Source organism: Garra rufa, chromosome 7 (assembly GCF_049309525.1).
Source record: "Garra rufa chromosome 7, GarRuf1.0, whole genome shotgun sequence".
NCBI classification, from domain to species: Eukaryota; Metazoa; Chordata; class Actinopteri; order Cypriniformes; family Cyprinidae; genus Garra; species Garra rufa.
In genome coordinates, this window is record NC_133367.1 from 46,864,191 (window position 1) to 46,882,131 (window position 17,941).

At 44.2% G+C, this 17,941-nt stretch overlaps 1 pseudogene; it reads left to right on the top strand.

The window, feature by feature from the left end:
• LOC141338198 (uncharacterized) overlaps window positions 1-16,738 on the top strand; it is a 73,900-nt pseudogene extending 57,162 nt beyond the window's left edge.
• Window positions 16,739-17,941: the final 1,203 nt, after the last annotated feature.

Genomic DNA, 17,941 nt, shown 5'->3' on the forward strand with positions numbered 1-17,941 from the left:
GTCAGATACTTAGCCTAATTAACACAGCTGGAACTCACTCAAGCCAATCTACATCATGCATAAATACAGTCGACTCACCTCTACCCATTTGACGGATTATCAGCATTCGGTTTGCACCTTTTGCCATGACATCACAGATCTTTCCCAGGATTTACAGGCTTCATCGCGGTCTCTGCTTGACCAGCCACACACGCTCTCACCAAAGCCCTTAAAACGTAATCTCGCCCCCACCGGCGTCACTTCCAAACTTCTTCCCCGGCATCCTCTTGTCATCCGGCCGGGCCAACAATTCCTCCGATCGGAAAGTGGATCGTTTTTAATGCCCGAGGCAAACGCTGATCAATTCCGACGCACCGTCCTCGCGGAGGATAAACAAAGTGAATCCGTACGATCTTAGTTATTCGTTTCCCTTCAATCAGCAAACCTCACTCTTAAATCCACTCCAGCAGGGCAGCCAATATTTCCAGCAAACTCGCAAAGCCCCGTACTCCCCTTGTTCGATACCACCATCGCCCCGCATTAGACCCGGCTCGTGCACTGGGTCTCACCAGCAGGCCTTCAACGAGCCTGGGCCGCGCCCCAGATCTCATCGCACCAGAGCCACTCACTGCCCGCTTCGGCTCAACCATTTAACGTGGCTCTCCCGGCCACAGCATCGAATGCAGCTCTCGTAGCAGACACTATAGCCTGAAGACGTCTCCGCTAGAGACACAGGTCATGTTGCAAATAAATTTTAGAAACAGTTGCAAAGGTAGGTCATTTTTGCTAAAGGCTTTAAACGATGTTGTGACATAAAATGATGTCAATGTAATTTTTGTACCTAGGATTGAAGAAACTCCGTAAAACACAACAAATTACTCAGTTTCTGAATTAATATTATTTTTATTTTTTAATTTTATATTACACATTTCACTCATAATCTGACAAAAGATCGATTTTCGAGAAATAAGTGTATAAGAATTAATGTGTTTTTTCATTAATGTGTTTTTCAGTGCAGTTTCCTTGAGTTAATATTTTGTAGTTTTGTTCTTTGCAGTTTACTTCAGTTAAGAGAAACAGTTCGTTCTGGGAATGTTTTGTCTGTCTGTTTCAGGGTTATCTGTCGTCAGGAAACCAGTTGAGTGCGGCTGCACTATCTTCCTCTCATCCTTATAGTTGCCCTGGATCATCTGTAATTTTCCTTCCCATATGTAGAAGTATTTGCTTAAATGATATGTGAACCCCCGCCTACATGAAGGCTTGTAAGGGTGCTGTATAAAAGATGGGACTGCCCCATCTTCTTTAGTAGATAACAATAAACCAACTTGCATTAGACTTTGGTGTGTTGTTGTCTATCCCAAGCGCTTGTTGCTGATCCACTCGACAGATCTGAGAAAGGCCTGAGAAACTGCAGTGACCCAGAAACGAGGTTCTAACAATTTGGTGACCCCGACGTGATGTCTCTGATCAGGTAAGATGAAGTATAGTTTGTCTACCTGATTAGTTACATTATTGTTCGTTATGAATGGACACGATGAAGTAGTTTGTCTGTCTAAGTAGATACGATGAAGTAGTTTGTCTATCTAGATATTGCGCAGACCAGATACGATGAAGTATAGTTTGTCTATCTGAAGGCTGCCGCAAATACATTGTGAGGACCAGATACGATGAAGTATTGTTTGTCTATCTGAAGGCCGCCACAATATTCTCAGCAAAACTGAGAGAGCGCGCTGAAATAAATTAAAAGCAAAAGTGTGGGTCACGAGTTTCGGTCTGTCCCGTGGTGAGGTGAATATCTGTATATCTATCATGGGAGCCACCTATCCTAAACCAAATTCTGGCGAAACACCCAATGATTGGATGAATAGATGTAGTTGGGGTTTTTATACAAATTTATGGGTGAATAATTTAGCGGGTTGGACCGAAGCCAATGGGATGTATCCTACATATCCACGAACGGGTTCTTTTGACCCAAATCATATGGCACAAGCTTTTCGATTGACATATAAAGGTGAAGGTGACCCTGAATGGGACCAAAAATATATGAAAGACGGGTATGATGTTTGGTTAAAAATGCAAACTGTATGGAATGATAAACAGGGTATTTCACTGCCAAAATCTGTCAGGAATGTGGTACCGAAAAAGCCGACAGGAAAAAAAGAGAAAAAATTATTAGCTGAGGCTGAGTCGAAATTACAGAAAACCAAATTAGAGAAAGCAGCTAAACTCGATCCAGAAGTACCGTCTACTTCTTCACTCCCGCCGTGCGCGCCGCCACACTATCCGGCGCCCGCGCCTAATGTGCCCGCGCCTAACATAACTGCGCGCAGCGTGCCCGCGCTTACTTCCGCAGAGCCTTGCGCGCCCCCAGCGCCCGTAAAAAAAACAAATGAAGCTCACTTGTGGATATCAAAACGAAAGGGTCACGTAGAGGTAACTCCGCCGTCTGTCTCAACTTTGAAAGATATTTTGAGCATGTTGCCTGAAGTGGACAAACCTTTACACTTCGTGGACATGTTAATAAAATTATCGCGACACAGTCATTTTACCGGCGCTGATTATAAGTTCATAATCATGTCCAAAATGGGTAATAAATACGACGAGACGCGTTTACTCGATACAGTTACTTGCTTAGCTGCAGCGAATGATGAGCTCCAGGCAAATCCCCTCTTCTCTCCCCAGGGGGAGGACGAGGATGAGTGGGAGGGTAGAGCAAAACCCGCATCTTATAAAAAAGATGGGGAAAGTTATTTTTACTGGCGAGACAACCCTAACGCTATATCTACTCTTCAGAAGCAGCTTACTAAATTTCTGATAGGTGAAAGACATGCCAATAGGGACCTTTCACATGTAACTAACTGTAAACAGGAAAAGAAAGAACCAGTGCCTGTTTTCTTTAAAAGATTTAAAGATGCTTGGATTCACTTAGGCGGGTTTGAATTAGATGACCATGTGCCAGATTGCCTTTTTGTCTCCACTTTCCTTAATAATTGTGCACCCGAAGTGCAGCCTTTGCTGAAATTGCAGTTAACCGACCGATCACGATTGACTGTGGAGGATGTGGGAAAAAAGATTAGAACAATGGCTGGTGATGGGTTATTTGATCTGCCTAAAACAGCGAACCCTGCCTTCCTGCATTATGCAGGGGGTGGAGCAGGAAATGTAGTGCAGCATAGCCAATTTAAGAAGGGTAGATGCAATTATTGTGGGAGGAAGGGACACTGGGCAGTGGCCTGCAAAAAGAGACAAGCTGACGAGAGAATTGGTAAATACCACCCACAGCAGCAGCCACAGCAGCCGCCACAGCAGCCACAGCAGCCGCAGCATCAGGGAAATCATTCTTTCCCCGCTCTGCCACCACCTCCCCCTCCACCTCCGCCACAACATATAAATCCCTATTACACTCAATAGGGTTGCCCACAGAATCACGCCCCCAACGCCGCCCTTTTGTCTATAACCATAGACTCCCCCAATGGGGAGGAGCCTGCTACTCTAATGATTAACATGTTAGGGCAGGATTTCCCTTTTCTCATTGATTCAGGGGCTACTATGTCATCGGTGGGTGGGGGCTACGAGGGGCCACTCTCTAACCAGAGTGTTGATTCTGTAGGGATTGATGGGTCTCCTTTCTTGACACCGCTTACGCCACCATTAGAATTGAAGGTAGGCTCTCACAGACTAAATCACAGATTTGTATATATGGCTTCGTGCACTTATAACTTAATGGGAAGGGATTTGATGGCTGCCCTGGGGGTGGAGATGAAGTTTAAAAATGGTAAACTTGTAGTGCACACCTCGGACGACGTGTGTAATGAAATAGGTGCCCTGAATGGCCTAAAGGTGTCACTGTTGTCCACTTGTAAAATAACCTCACCCCAACCTGACTTTTCTGAATTACCAGACAGTCTGTGGGCAGCCCACAAGGATGATGTAGGCAGTGTCTCCTGTTCCCCGTACTGCGCTACAGTTAAGCATAGTGACCCTATATACATTAAACAATATCCACTATCAGAGGATAAGGCTAGGGGTATTGATGTTATAGTGTCATCGCTAGTGAAGCAAGGGGTAATAAAACGCATCACTAGCCCCTATAACACACCAGTGAATCCTGTCCCCAAGCCAAATGGCACTTGGAGATTCACTCAAGATTTAAGGAGAATTAATGAATTGGTGGTACCAATGGCCCCTTTGGTCCCTGATGTAACATCTGTTCTCATGGCTATTGATTGTAACCATGGTCATTTCTCAGTGGTTGATCTCTGTTCTGCTTTTTTCAGCATTCCTGTGGAACCAGATACACAGCCCTTATTCGCATTCACCCACAGGGGTCAACAATATACTTGGACACGCCTCCCACAAGGGTATGTTGATAGTCCCGCCTACTTTAGCATGGTGGTCAAAGACTGCTTGTCCACTTTGAGTCTGCCTGAAGGGGCAGCACTTCATCAGTACGCTGATGACCTTATGATAACAGCTGTGACGGCGGAAGTCTGCAAAGAAAGTACGCTAGCACTGTTACAGCATCTCAGTGAGCACGGCTTTAAGGTCTCTAAGAGTAAGTTACAATTCTGTCAACCATCCGTGACCTATTTAGGCCATTGCCTAACCAAAGGTCAGCGCACCCTCACTGCTGACAGACTTCAAGCAGTAAGGAATCACCCACAACCGCGCACTAAGCAGCAAATGTTGGCTTTTCTGGGACTGGTTAATTACTGCAGACAGTGGATTACCGACTGTTCTCATTTTGATAAAGTATTGAGGTCCTGTTATGACAATAAAACCCCTGCATCGTCGCCTATCATCTGGACAGATGAGGCTAAACAGGCATTTAAGCAGCTAAAAGGGGCCCTATGTTCCAGCCCCTCATTAGGCCTGCCCAATTACAAGTTACCTTTCCACTTGTTTGCTTACAATGGCCCTGATACTGCATGTGCAGTATTAGCACAGGAACATGGAGGGGGAATGAGACCTGTGGCTTTTCTTTCAAAAACCTTGGACAACATCATCAGGGGTCTACCACGTTGCCTACAGGCGGTAGCAGCATGCGCACTGATGGTGCAAGATGCTGAAAAGATCGTGTTGTCACACCACTTAACATTACACACTTGTCATCAGGTAAAGCACACCATACAGAATTTGAACACACAACATATGTCAGTACAGCGTAGGACGGGGTATGAACATGTGCTAACTGCTACAACTAACCTCAGTATTAAGAGCTCAATAGGCATGAGTCATGTTGCTATGACATTGCATCACCTTTTAGCAACAGCCCCAACTATAGATTATGCCACCATGGAAACCCATGATTGTCTAGCAGAGATCGCACATACATGTGCTCTCCGTTCTGACTTGGAAGAGACCCCCTTAGATGGGGGCGACATGGTTTTTGTGGATGGCTCGTGCTCAAAACCACAAGATGGCGTCTTCCTATGTGGCTATTCTGTATGTCAACTACCTGACGTGGTGTTGGAAGCACACAGCCTTCCTTTTCGCTCAGCACAAGCTGCAGAACTGTATGCTCTAACCAGAGCCTGTCAGATGTTTGCTGACAAAGATGTGACTATTTATACTGACTCACGATACGCTTTCGGAGTAGTACATGACTTTGCTCAAATATGGCGAGCCAGGGGATTTGTGGGGGCGGATGGAAAGCCAATTTCACATCAAAATTTAGTTGAGTCATTGATCGAAGCCTCATGTCTCCCAAGGAGAATAGCCATAGTAAAAACAAAGGGACACTCGAATTTATATACAGATGAGGCTAAGGGTAACTCACTAGCTGACCTAAATGCAAAAAAAGCGGCCCAAGAGGGGCCTCAAAGCCCCCATGTTAATGTAGCTCTAGTGTCAACCTCAAAAATGACGTCATCACTAATTCCAGATGTTGACCTTATCGCTGTCCAGAAAGCAGCAAGTGAATCTGACCGTCAATTCTGGTCAGTTTTTTATGCGTCTCAGGGACCTGATGACCTCTGGCGTGACAAAGATGGTCGACTGTGTTTACCTACGTCTGTTTTACCGTTTCTCGTCCGCGAATTTCATGGTATCACTCATCGCGGCCGAAGAGGGGTACTAGATACAATGCGAGGTCTATTTTGCGTCGACCAATTACCGCAAACGGTTAATGACATTCTTGACAGATGTTTAACTTGCGCTAAAAATAATATAAGCAAACCTCCAGCAAAACATCAACACCTGCCGAGGCCTAACCAACCGTTTACTGAGTGGCAGGTTGATTTCACACACATGCCCAAGAGGGGACCTTTTAAATACCTCTTGGTGCTTGTGGACAAATTTTCTAAGTGGGTAGAAGCTTTTCCATGTGCAAAGGAAAATGCAAATGTTGTAGTGCAGTTTTTAACCAAAGAAATCATACCCAGATATGGTATCCCGGTATCGATAGATTCCGATAAGGGCACACCTTTCACATCAAAAGTAACGCAGCAATTGGCGAAAGAGTTACAAATTGATTGGCGACTACATATACCCTTCCATCCTCAAAGCTCAGCTTTCGTTGAGAGGAAGAATAGGACCATTAAACAAAAAATAAGAAAAGCAATGATCAGTATGAATACATCCGATTGGACAAGGGTCCTTCCAATTGTCTTAGCAGACCTAAGAATGATGCCTCAGCCAAATTTAGACAACTTATCACCCTATGAGGTGGTGATGGGCCGACCTTTCCCCATCCCTTGGCGCCACGGAATGGTAGGGATAGGTGTGGTATTAACTGATCATATGTCTGAGTACTCTGTAGGCCTAATAGAAAAATTAAATGAGTTCTGGGAAAGGGTTAACATGAAACACCCTGAGATCCCTAAAGCTAACTCACACCCCTTTGAAGTGGGCAATCAAGTATTGATAAAGAAACTAAAAACCGGGGGCCTCAATGACTCTCGGTATGATGGGCCTACAGAGATACTAGCTGTGACCAGAACTGCTGTTTTAACTGATCTTTTTCCACAGTGGATTCATGCAACCAGAGTGAAACCCTTGAAATGAAGAACAATGTATTACAGGTACTAACTGTTTTTGTTTTCCAGAGCCATAATGTGTATTGTCCTAGCTGGACTCATGGTACCCAACGCTTCAAAGGAGGAGGCCAAAAGAAACCTCTTCTGGCAGTATGCAAACTGGACAGCGCGTCAACTGACCAATGAATCATGTGTGGTGTGTCAAGAATTATTCCGCACCATAATAACTGTATCCTTGAAACCATTTGTCTATAACTGTGAACCCCCCAATTTTACTGTGTTCTGTACATATTATGCAGGGGAAATGTATGTATGGTCTCCTAGGTGTGTAAAGAGGGTAACAACACCCTATACTGATGAAACTAAACGGTATAATTACTGTTGTATGAATGAAACGTGCAAGAAAGAAGGTAGTGCATCAAGTAAAAATGAAACTGAAACTGTTGATGTAAAAGTTAGCCTGGTGTTACCAGAAGGTTTTATGTTTCCTTACTGTTTTAATGGGACATCAGGTGAAAGCGTGACAGGTATAAGTGCTACAAATTGTAAACAAATAATAAACCAAGGGCAGGGTATAGACAGGTGGCTGCAAAGCTACTGTCCAAAGTTCGAGAGGGGCTCATGTGAGAAGAACACCACAGCATGTGCTAAGGGAAATAATACTGCTTGTTACACCTCTAGGAACACTGCCTGCATTGAATTGCTCACGCTCTGTGAAGATCCCTGGCCAGCGAAAGGTGCAGTGCTGGCTGATGACTGGTACTGGTACTGTGGTGAGGACACTGTAAACAACACGTACAGGATGAACTGGACAGGCCTCTGTGCACCAGTGCAGCTGCAACATCGTGTGACTGTTATGCATACACAACGTGATTTGTCTTTCAGGAGCAAACGATCAGTGGACAACGAGGACGTCCCTGAGGAACATCAGATGAGGTCACACTGGACTCGGTTCTGGAAGTCTATGGTACCTCAGTTCGGCGTCTCTGACCTACTGAGACAACAGAACATCATGCATTATCGACTGGCATCCTTTGTTAACAGCACCACAGCTGCACTGGTAGGGGTACAAAGCGAGCTGCGTGCACTGAGACAGGTGGTCGTGCAAAACAGGTTGGCCCTGGACATGCTTCTTGCCCAGCAGGGAGGGGTTTGTTCTGTTGTAGGTGACAAATGCTGCACATACATACCTGCAAATGATGAGCCCGAGGGATCAATTGGCACTGCTGTAGCTACTATGAAGCAGATCTCATCCCAGATATATGAGGATGAGCTAAAGTCTAGAACTAACAATTGGAATTGGGGTATTCTCTCTAGCCTATTTGGCGCGTTTGCACCTTATGTCTCAATGATAATACCGGTATTACTTATTTTGTTTCTATTGTGTATTTTTGGTCCATGCATTTTGAAATGTTTCACACAACGTATGTATACTATGGTGTCTGCTATCTCTGCAGGATATCACCCACAACCTTTGAATTAGAATTATATCGCCCACTGCCACAGAAGGATAGAGAAGAATCCAGACTCTAGAGGAGAGTCTGGAAGAGGGGATTATAAGAATTAATGTGTTTTTTCATTAATGTGTTTTTCAGTGCAGTTTCCTTGAGTTAATATTTTGTAGTTTTGTTCTTTGCAGTTTACTTCAGTTAAGAGAAACAGTTCGTTCTGGGAATGTTTTGTCTGTCTGTTTCAGGGTTATCTGTCGTCAGGAAACCAGTTGAGTGCGGCTGCACTATCTTCCTCTCATCCTTATAGTTGCCCTGGATCATCTGTAATTTTCCTTCCCATATGTAGAAGTATTTGCTTAAATGATATGTGAACCCCCGCCTACATGAAGGCTTGTAAGGGTGCTGTATAAAAGATGGGACTGCCCCATCTTCTTTAGTAGATAACAATAAACCAACTTGCATTAGACTTTGGTGTGTTGTTGTCTATCCCAAGCGCTTGTTGCTGATCCACTCGACAGATCTGAGAAAGGCCTGAGAAACTGCAGTGACCCAGAAACGAGGTTCTAACAAAGTGTTTGCCTAAATGACTATAAATAAATATTAAAATAAAAATAAATAAATAAACAGAGCAAGTGCAACTAAGCACTCGTGATGTGCATATTGCAAGCACCTCTCTCCAAGTCTCTAGCGGATGTGCCACTAGGCTAGCTTTTCAACACTTATTACTTTGCATGGTTAAGAGGAAAATGTCTTTTTAGCATCTTATTTTCAAAGCATGCCTGAAGTTGCTAAAATTTTTACATTTGTAGGATATTTCACTAAATATTAGGGCTGGGTATTGTCACCAATTTGGCGATTCGATTCTTATTATTATGGTTTCGTTTTGATATCAATATTTCATTTAAAATGTTAGTTTTGCAGACATATGATCCATATTTTGATATAAATGTTGGTAACTGAAACTCTCCTACTTAAGTTTATTACTGAAATACACATCTACATTAATAATAGGGTGCACACAGTTGTTATTTTAAACAACTTTTATTTTAAATGAACACTGTAACAAGAAGTCATAAATATGTGCATCCATTGTACACCATGTAAACAAACTGCAAAATGCACATTACTGTAAAAAAAAAAAAAAAAAAAAAAAAAGACTGTAAATGTGCAACAGTGAAATCTATTAAGAACTTCAAACATGTTTAAGAAATAAAACTTTTTTCTAAATTCAAAACACTCAAAACAGGCCCATCATAAAGCCTTTGTCTGCTTATACAAAACATTCTAACTGTCCATAAAACTAACAGTTCTTAACTACAGCCTAATCATTTTTCTGCAAAAGAAGCAGCTGATCAACATGTTCTGATCTGATCTAAGGCAGCTCCTTGCGCTGTGATTAGATCACCAGCGGTTGAGAAAACTCTCTCAGCAGGAACACTAGTGACACCTTCAGGACGAGAGGTGAATATTCATATCCTCTTATGTGAAGCACGTGCATTAAGAATAGATTCGGGGATTTCCCGAATGGATATAGTTGCATTCAACTGAAGATCGATTAAAATCGGAGAATCAATATTTTTTACCCAGCCCTACTAAATATGTTGCTATGTGCTTTGGAAAAGACGTCGCTAAGGTAATCTGAGAAGTTGCAAAATCTGGTAACAATTTGTCCAATTGGTAACACTACCATACTGCAACATAAAATCTACCCGCCCCACCTTCCCACAGCACCGCGGTTTTAAATGTGTTTTTATTCTAAGTTCACAAAGCTTGAACTTAAGAATGCAGCAATTTCTCGTGCAAGATCGTGCTTCCAGTCTTATCCATTCACATATGAATGTAAGTCTATGGAATGAAGTGGCCTCCAGCTCCTGTAGCAAACAGTACTGTGATGCTGCCTCTGCTAGCAGTGCAGGCTACACGGGTTCTTCCAGACTCCCACCCCGTGGTCCACAGATCAAGCCAGCGTGAGGCTGCCTCTGCTTGCAACACAGGCCCACAAATCTCAGCCTTTTTCCTGCAACTACTAATAACCCCTTTTTTCTTTTCAGTGGCCTCCAACTCCTGTAGCAGACCATAGAGCACCAATGAGCTGACGATTGTTTTTACATGTCACCATGCAATTTCATTTTCGTTTGACTAAATCACATTCAGTTGAAATTACCACTTAATCTTTAATATTTGGCCATTTCTTTTCAACAGACATGTTGGAATTGCAAATCCTTGGATGCGGACATCAAAGCTGGCACTCTTCCGAATATATCATTACATTCAGTCATTTCACAAAATAACCTTCCAACATTTCCCCCCGTAGGTGGCATGAATTAAATGAGGGTTTCACATTAGCCAATCGAAGTGGCTACTAGCATAATTCTTGGGTACGAAATGCCCTCTAGTCTATCTGTCAGCTCCGCATAACTCCCTGTTTCCAAGCATTGTCGCCTAAAAAAAAAAAAAAAAAAAAAATCCTCTTGACGAATTCTCTCACAATAGTAGGACATTGATCGTGCAACCAATTTGTTAAATCATGGGTCTTCACACTGGCAAAAGTCGACATCACCTCAGCTTTTAAAGCTATGCCATCCATCCAGAACCATGGCACTTATTTAGGGTACGTTACCACAAGAAGCCTATGTCATGCACCTAACTTTCAGATGCAAGCAGCACCAAGATTTTCTGACGTTATCAGAAGCGGCTTTTTGGATTTGGCAAACATTTTACATAAAGTAATCCTCAAAGCATTTACCCCTTTTTAGACAACTCAAATTGAGTATCGAACTCCCTGTCAGATGCTGCTAGAGCATCCCGGTGGTGCAAATATGTTTCTCTTTCGACTCTCAACTACCGGCGAAACGTACCTGTCTGAAGCCGCGACTATTAAACTCACGTCAGACCCTGCGAGAGCCTTTCTGCTCGTAAATGTTTTCCTTCAACTACAAAAAAAAAAAAAAAAACAACCTTTTGGATTTTCCCATCCCTAACCTTTTCCCTCCTACGGTCGGCGAGGCATTCCAGTCTGATACCGTGAGCCTTGGTCTCCTGTCAGACACCCCAGGAACCTCCCGACCACACAACTTTACCATTCTGTCGTAGGTTCGGCGGGGCCCACCCGTTCGATACGCAGGGGCCCCCTGGCCAGACAATCTTACCTCTTCGACACCACAGTTGGTGGGGCCTACCCGTTCGATGCCGTGAGCATTGGTCTCCCGTCGGATGCTGCAGGGGCCCCCCGGCCAGTCATCCTTACTTTTCCACCCTACAGTCGGCAAGGCCTACCCGTCCGATCAAGAGCCTTGGTCTCCCATTGGATGCCGCGAGAGCCTAACCGAACTTGCAAATTTTTTCCGTTCCGTCTACGCTGTGATTATTAAACTCCTGTCAAACGCTACAACAGCCTTCCTGTCAAGCAAATCTTGGCCACTCAGTTCCGTATACCAGTTCCGTCTACCCATCTGATGCCTTGAGTATTGAACTCTCGTCGATTGCTGCAAAAAAAAAAAACAAAAAAAAAAACTTTCCATCCCTGACCTTTTCCTCACTACGGTCGCCGAGGTATTCCCGTCTGATGCCGTGAGCCTTGGCCTCCCGTCAGACACCCCAGGAGCCCCCGACCCCAACTTACCTTTCTGTCTCACGTCCTGTGGGGCCCACCCGTCCGATGCCGTGAGCATTGGTCTCCCGTCGGATGCGCAGGGGCCCCCAGGTCAGACACCTAACCTTTTCGACACCACAGTCGGCGGGGCCTACCCGTCCGATGCCGTGAGCATTGGTCTCCCGTCGGACGCCGCAGGGGCCCCCGCCCGGTCAACTGCACTTTTCTTCCCTACAGTCGGCAAGGCCTACCCGTCCGATCACGAGCCTTGGTCTCCTATCGGACGCTGCGAGAGCCAAACCGACCATGCAATTTTTTCCGTTCCGTCCGACGGTCGGCGAGACTCAACCGTCCGACTCCACAAGTCTCCGCCTCCCGCCAGACACTATCTGAGCCCCTTCAGGCCAATTTCACATCTTTTTCCCCCCACCTGGCGAGGCTTACCCATTCGAGGTTCTGAGTCCTGATCTCCCCTCGTATGCCTGGCGAGAGCCCTCCCAGTCGGGTTTTCCTTTCTGCCTCCCCGGCCGGCGAGGCTTACCCGTTCGATGCCGCGAGCCTTGGTCTCCCATCGGACGCCGGCGAGAGTTCTCCCGGTCGGGTTACTTACTTGGCGCCTGCAAGCGAGACTTATCCATGCGATGCCGTTTGCCTTGGTCTCCCATCGTATGTCGCGAGAGTCGCCCGCACCAGGCGTCCCAAAACCTTTTTACCTGCCAAACCGAGAGGACCCACTCGTCTGACGTTCTGAGTCTTGATCTCCCGTCGGAGGCTTCATGGGTCCTCTCGGTCAGCACCAATAGGGGCCGATCGACCAGCAGAGCCCTCATGCCAACATCGTAAGCTGCTCCGGCCAAGGCAACCCGGGTTCTCCTGGTCGGGCCCCAACCACGCTGCTCCTCCTTCGGCCGGTAGGGCTCACCCGTTCCAACGCCGTGTGCTCCCGTTGAGTATCGGTTGAGCTCTCCCGACCGGACGCCCTAAATCCCGTAATCCATACAAGCAGCCGGTAGAGCCTTTCGACCTGATACAAAAACCTCTCCCATCAGAGTACGAAAGGCTCCCCCGGCCAGCTAACCAAACATCTTCTCCCAAACAACGGCCCCCGCCAGATCTCAGCGCTTGGGGGGGTCCTCTTGCTGGCGGCTGTCCTACACTCCATTGCTTATTGGGGGGTACTCTAGGTTCGGGCCATTCCCGAGCTCGGAGCCCTTCCCCGGACAGCACGCCAAACATGCTTACATACTCCAGCTAATTATATGTAAGTGGGAACTCGTGAAATGATGTTTCTTAAAGCAAAGTTCGGGAGGAGCACGTCAGATACTTAGCCTAATTAACACAGCTGGAACTCACTCAAGCCAATCTACATCATGCATAAATACAGCCGACTCACCTCTACCCATTTGACGGATTATCAGCATCCCTCCACCACCCCATCTCCTCACTCCGAGTTCCTTCTACACATATACATAGGGGGGGGGGGGTACTCTAGGTTCGGGCCATTCCCGAGCTCGGAGCCCTTCCCCGAAAAGCACGCCAAACATGCTTACATACTCCAGCTAATTATATGTAAGTGGGAACTCGTGAATTAAAGATGAGAGAGAAGATATAAAGATTGAAGAGGTGTTCAGTCTGAAACAAGAAGATACTGAAGAACAAACAAACACTGCGTTTATTAAAGATGAGAGAGAAGATATAAAGATTGAAGAGGTGTTCAGTCTGAAACAAGAAGATACTGAGGAACAAACAGGTTGGTTTTCATTCTGAAAGTTAAATGTCCATCTCTATAAAAATGACTGGTATTTCTGAAGAATGTCAAATATTTGAAGTGGTTTTATTTGACATTGAGCATCTGAGTCCTCATGCAGACCAGACAAACACTGGAGATTATTTGAAGACTTCATGTTAGGACTGTTATAAGTTCACTCGTTTTCAAAGCCTAATAAAGGTTTAAAATCATGGCTTTAATGGCTATAATCAATGGCTAAAATCAGGGGAAATATACTGGAGACATCAGGAACAGTAGTGGTATTAACTGATGTTACTTCATTAACAAACAGGCACCTTAGGGACTAGATGTAAATAAAAATGACTAATTTTAGAAAAATGTGATTAAAAATAGTTTATTTATTTAAACACACACACATATACACAAGAGCTGTCAGGCGATTCATTTGTTATTTTTGAATCTAATAATTACATGATGTGTCGCTTAATTTGTGAAATACCCACAAAAGATCATTTAAATCTATTATTGTGTTACTTATTTAAAGCAATAACTCAGATATTTACTTGTCAATTAAAAACTAATGCATTACTTTACTAGTTCCTTAGAAAAAGCAATAAAAAAGACTTCATCTCTTAAGCCACAAAAATAAAAAATAAAGCAAGCACTGGCGTATGTTAGATTTCTAAAATGTTAATTCAGCCTCATTACTTTTCTCTCAGACACATTCATGATTATTAGCTTGTGCCGGTGTGCTGTGGCAAGCCTTGTGCGTGTTATCAGCGCTTATTAAGCTATATAGGCAGTTATTATAATTATCATTATAGATGGCTTATTAATAAATGTGGGATTAGTTGATAAATGAACGACTATTAGTTGCTTGAGGACAGCCCTAGATTCGAAATGTAATTATACTACATAAACCCAAACATAATCAGTGGAACATAAAAGACGATAATTTGATAAACATCTCAGTATTTTTTCAGTATTAGTCTCCGCTTTGTTGCCAACAGTTTTAAGTTGCACAATAGAAAGAAAGTCATTCAGATTTGAAGCAACATAATGATTTTTGGGTGAACTATCCCCTTAATGTTTTTATTTAAATCAGAAACTCAAACTACCAGCAGGTGGCAGTAAATGTAATGAAGAAACACTGCTGAGGAGACACAACAGTTCTGGGTTTATAGGTTATATTTTTGTTGGCAAAATGATTTAGAAACTGCATGAAACTCCAGCAAGATAAAGTCCTTTAATACAAAACCATCAATCTTTATGTACAGATTTAGTGCATGAAAACGTCATGGTGCTTTATAATGTTTCTGTGCCTTCCGTGGTGCTACTCGATAACAATGAGTAGTACAAACACAATATTAGATTTGGATCAGTCTCATCCAGAAGAAAAGGGCAATATTACGGAGTCTGCATTACAGATAGGTGTGGGAAGATCAGGAACAGTGAAGGAGAATGTTCTGCAAAGTGATTTAATACCTCTCTGTGGTGGTCCAATAAGGCGTCTTTCACTAGAGGATCTCAGACTTCTGGAGGGAGTGTAGATGTGTAGTAGTGAATGGAGGTAAGGAGGTGATGAGCCGGTGGCTGTCCTATATGCCAGGATTTACTCTGTGGATGAATTTTATTCCATGTTACGTTAACCTTTTCATATAAAACTGGAATAAATTCTAAACTAGAGCCAAAATAAAACTGAAATGAAACAATAATGATAAACAGTAAGTTTATTATTATTGAATAAAGTACCACGTTCCGGCCATCATTTTGTTCGAGTGGTTACACAAAATATTATTTTATCCGTGCTTCTAGAAAATCCTCAGTCTTTCTTCTTTCTAACAGCTTCATGTGGCCGTAAACATTTCATTTTAACGTGGCTTCAAGCATTATTCATTAGTAAAGTTTCACCGCGACCACGAAAACCCTGTAATCATAGTGTTTACACCGAATAGTCAAATTAATTAAGCTCATGGTATGAACCCAGAGTCTCCGCTGGTTACATCAGTAATAAAACCAGAATCTTACATACAAATCTATTAGTTGCATTTCAGGGCAAAGCTAAACAAACAAACAAACAAGCAAAAAAACACTGTCTAAAGATTATATAAAACACAGGGAACTAACTCGGTTTGGTTATTCTACAATTAATTGAACTATAAATTATAGTTGTACAGCGAGTCTCAAAGCTCATAAGACACTCCACGCTGGAGAGAAGCCTTTTATCTGCGATCGCAGTGGAAAGAGCTTCACACGTAAAGCCCTTCTGGATTACCACATGAGAACTCACACCGGAGAGAAGCCTTTCACCTGCCAAATGTGTGGGAAGAGCTTCTCAAACAAAGGAAGTGTTAAGTCACACTTGAGGATCCACACGGATGAGAAGCCGTTTGCGTGTGACCAGTGTGGACAGAGTTTCAGATATAAAATATACCTTAATTCCCACATGAAGACTCACACCGGAGAGAAGCCCTTCACCTGTGAACTGTGTGGGAAGAGCTTCTCTCAGAAAGGAAATCTCAAGGCTCACATGGAGACTCATACAGGAGTGAAGCCATTCAAGTGTGCTCAGTGTGGGAGGTGTTTTGCACACGCAGCAACCCTTACGAAACACATGAGGCTTCACTCCAGAGAGAACTGTTTTTTTATTTGTCATCGGTGTGGACAGATATTCCCAGACAAGAGACGCCTTCAGTGGCATGAGAAAAGTCATTCTCGAGAGACGGCTTTCACGTGCCAGGACTGTGGAAAGAGTTTCAGAGTGAAAGGAAACCTCAGGGTTCACATGAGAGTCCACACTGGAGAGAAACCTTTCAGCTGCTCTCAGTGCGGAAGGAGTTTCAGTCAGAACGCAAGCCTTCAGCTTCACATGAGGATTCACACCGGAGAGAGACCTTTCACGTGTCTTCAGTGTGAGAAGAGCTTCAAATATAAGAGTGACCTGAAACAGCATTTGAAAACTCGCTGTGGAAAGAGGCTTATAAGTATAAGAATAAGTAGCAGTTCGTAAAATCATCCGCCGGTTCGCTCTGGAGGAAGGCAGTTTAATTGTGATCAGTGTAATAAATCTTTTGCCATCACACTTATGGTGCGCTCACACCGCACACTTTGTCTGCGTCAGGCAACGCTCCTAACGCATCTAGTTTGAAGCATGTACGTTGAAGATTGCAACGCTTGCTTTTTGGTGCGTTCACACCGCACACGTCAGGCAACGCATGTACGTTGAGCAAAAAAGATCACATGGTAGGGTCTTCCTCGCTGGACGTTTTGAACTATGGCGGATCGTATCGAGAGAGTGGCTTGGCTTTATTTATTAGATAAAGCTAGACAACGTCGACTTCGTGTGCATCAGCGCCGTTTGTGTATACACCCCATTCTTCAGATGCGTTCTGAGTTTGGGGAGTTTAACCATTTGCTCCAGGAGCTGCGTATGGATGAGGTTCGCTTTCAGCGCTACTTCCGTCTGTCCCGCGCCCAATTTGATGACCTGTTGGGCCGCATCGGAGCTCAAATCTCCTACCAGGACACCAACTACAGGCGCTCTATTCCTCCTGAGGAGCGCCTGTCCATCTGTCTTCGGTAAGTGTTATTTCTGATTTTTGAAATCTGCGATTGCTAGACTACTCACCCTCGATTTTCTCTGAAGAATAAACTTATATTTTAATACCTCACACTGAAAAGAACCAGTACTACAGATAACAGTAGAACAATGATTCCCAATAAATATTTATGGTGTTATTAAAATGAAAAAGAATCTGTGTCCCACAATTAGTTAATTTTATTATTGTTTTATTTCTGTACTTGCAGATTTCTTGCCACCGGTGACTCCTACAGATCCATAGCCAGCAGTTTCAGAGTGGGCATTTCCACTGCCTCCACCATCATCCCTGATGTGGTGGCTGCCATCTGGGATGGTTTAGTGGAGGAGTTCATGGCTGTGCCAGGAGAAGAGGAGTGGAGGTCCATTGCAGAGGAGTTTGAGGAGCAATGGAACTTCCCTCTGTGCTGTGGTGCGATCGATGGGAAGCATGTGAACCTAAAGGCACCCCCCGCCTCTGGCTCTTTATTCTTCAATTATAAGGGGCACTATTCCATCGTGCTCCTTGCTGTGGTGGATGCCAACTACAGGTTCAGGGTCAGAGATGTTGGAGGGTATGGCAGAACCAGTGATGGAGGGGTTTTGGCCAACTCCGCCTTTGGTCAGGCTCTACAT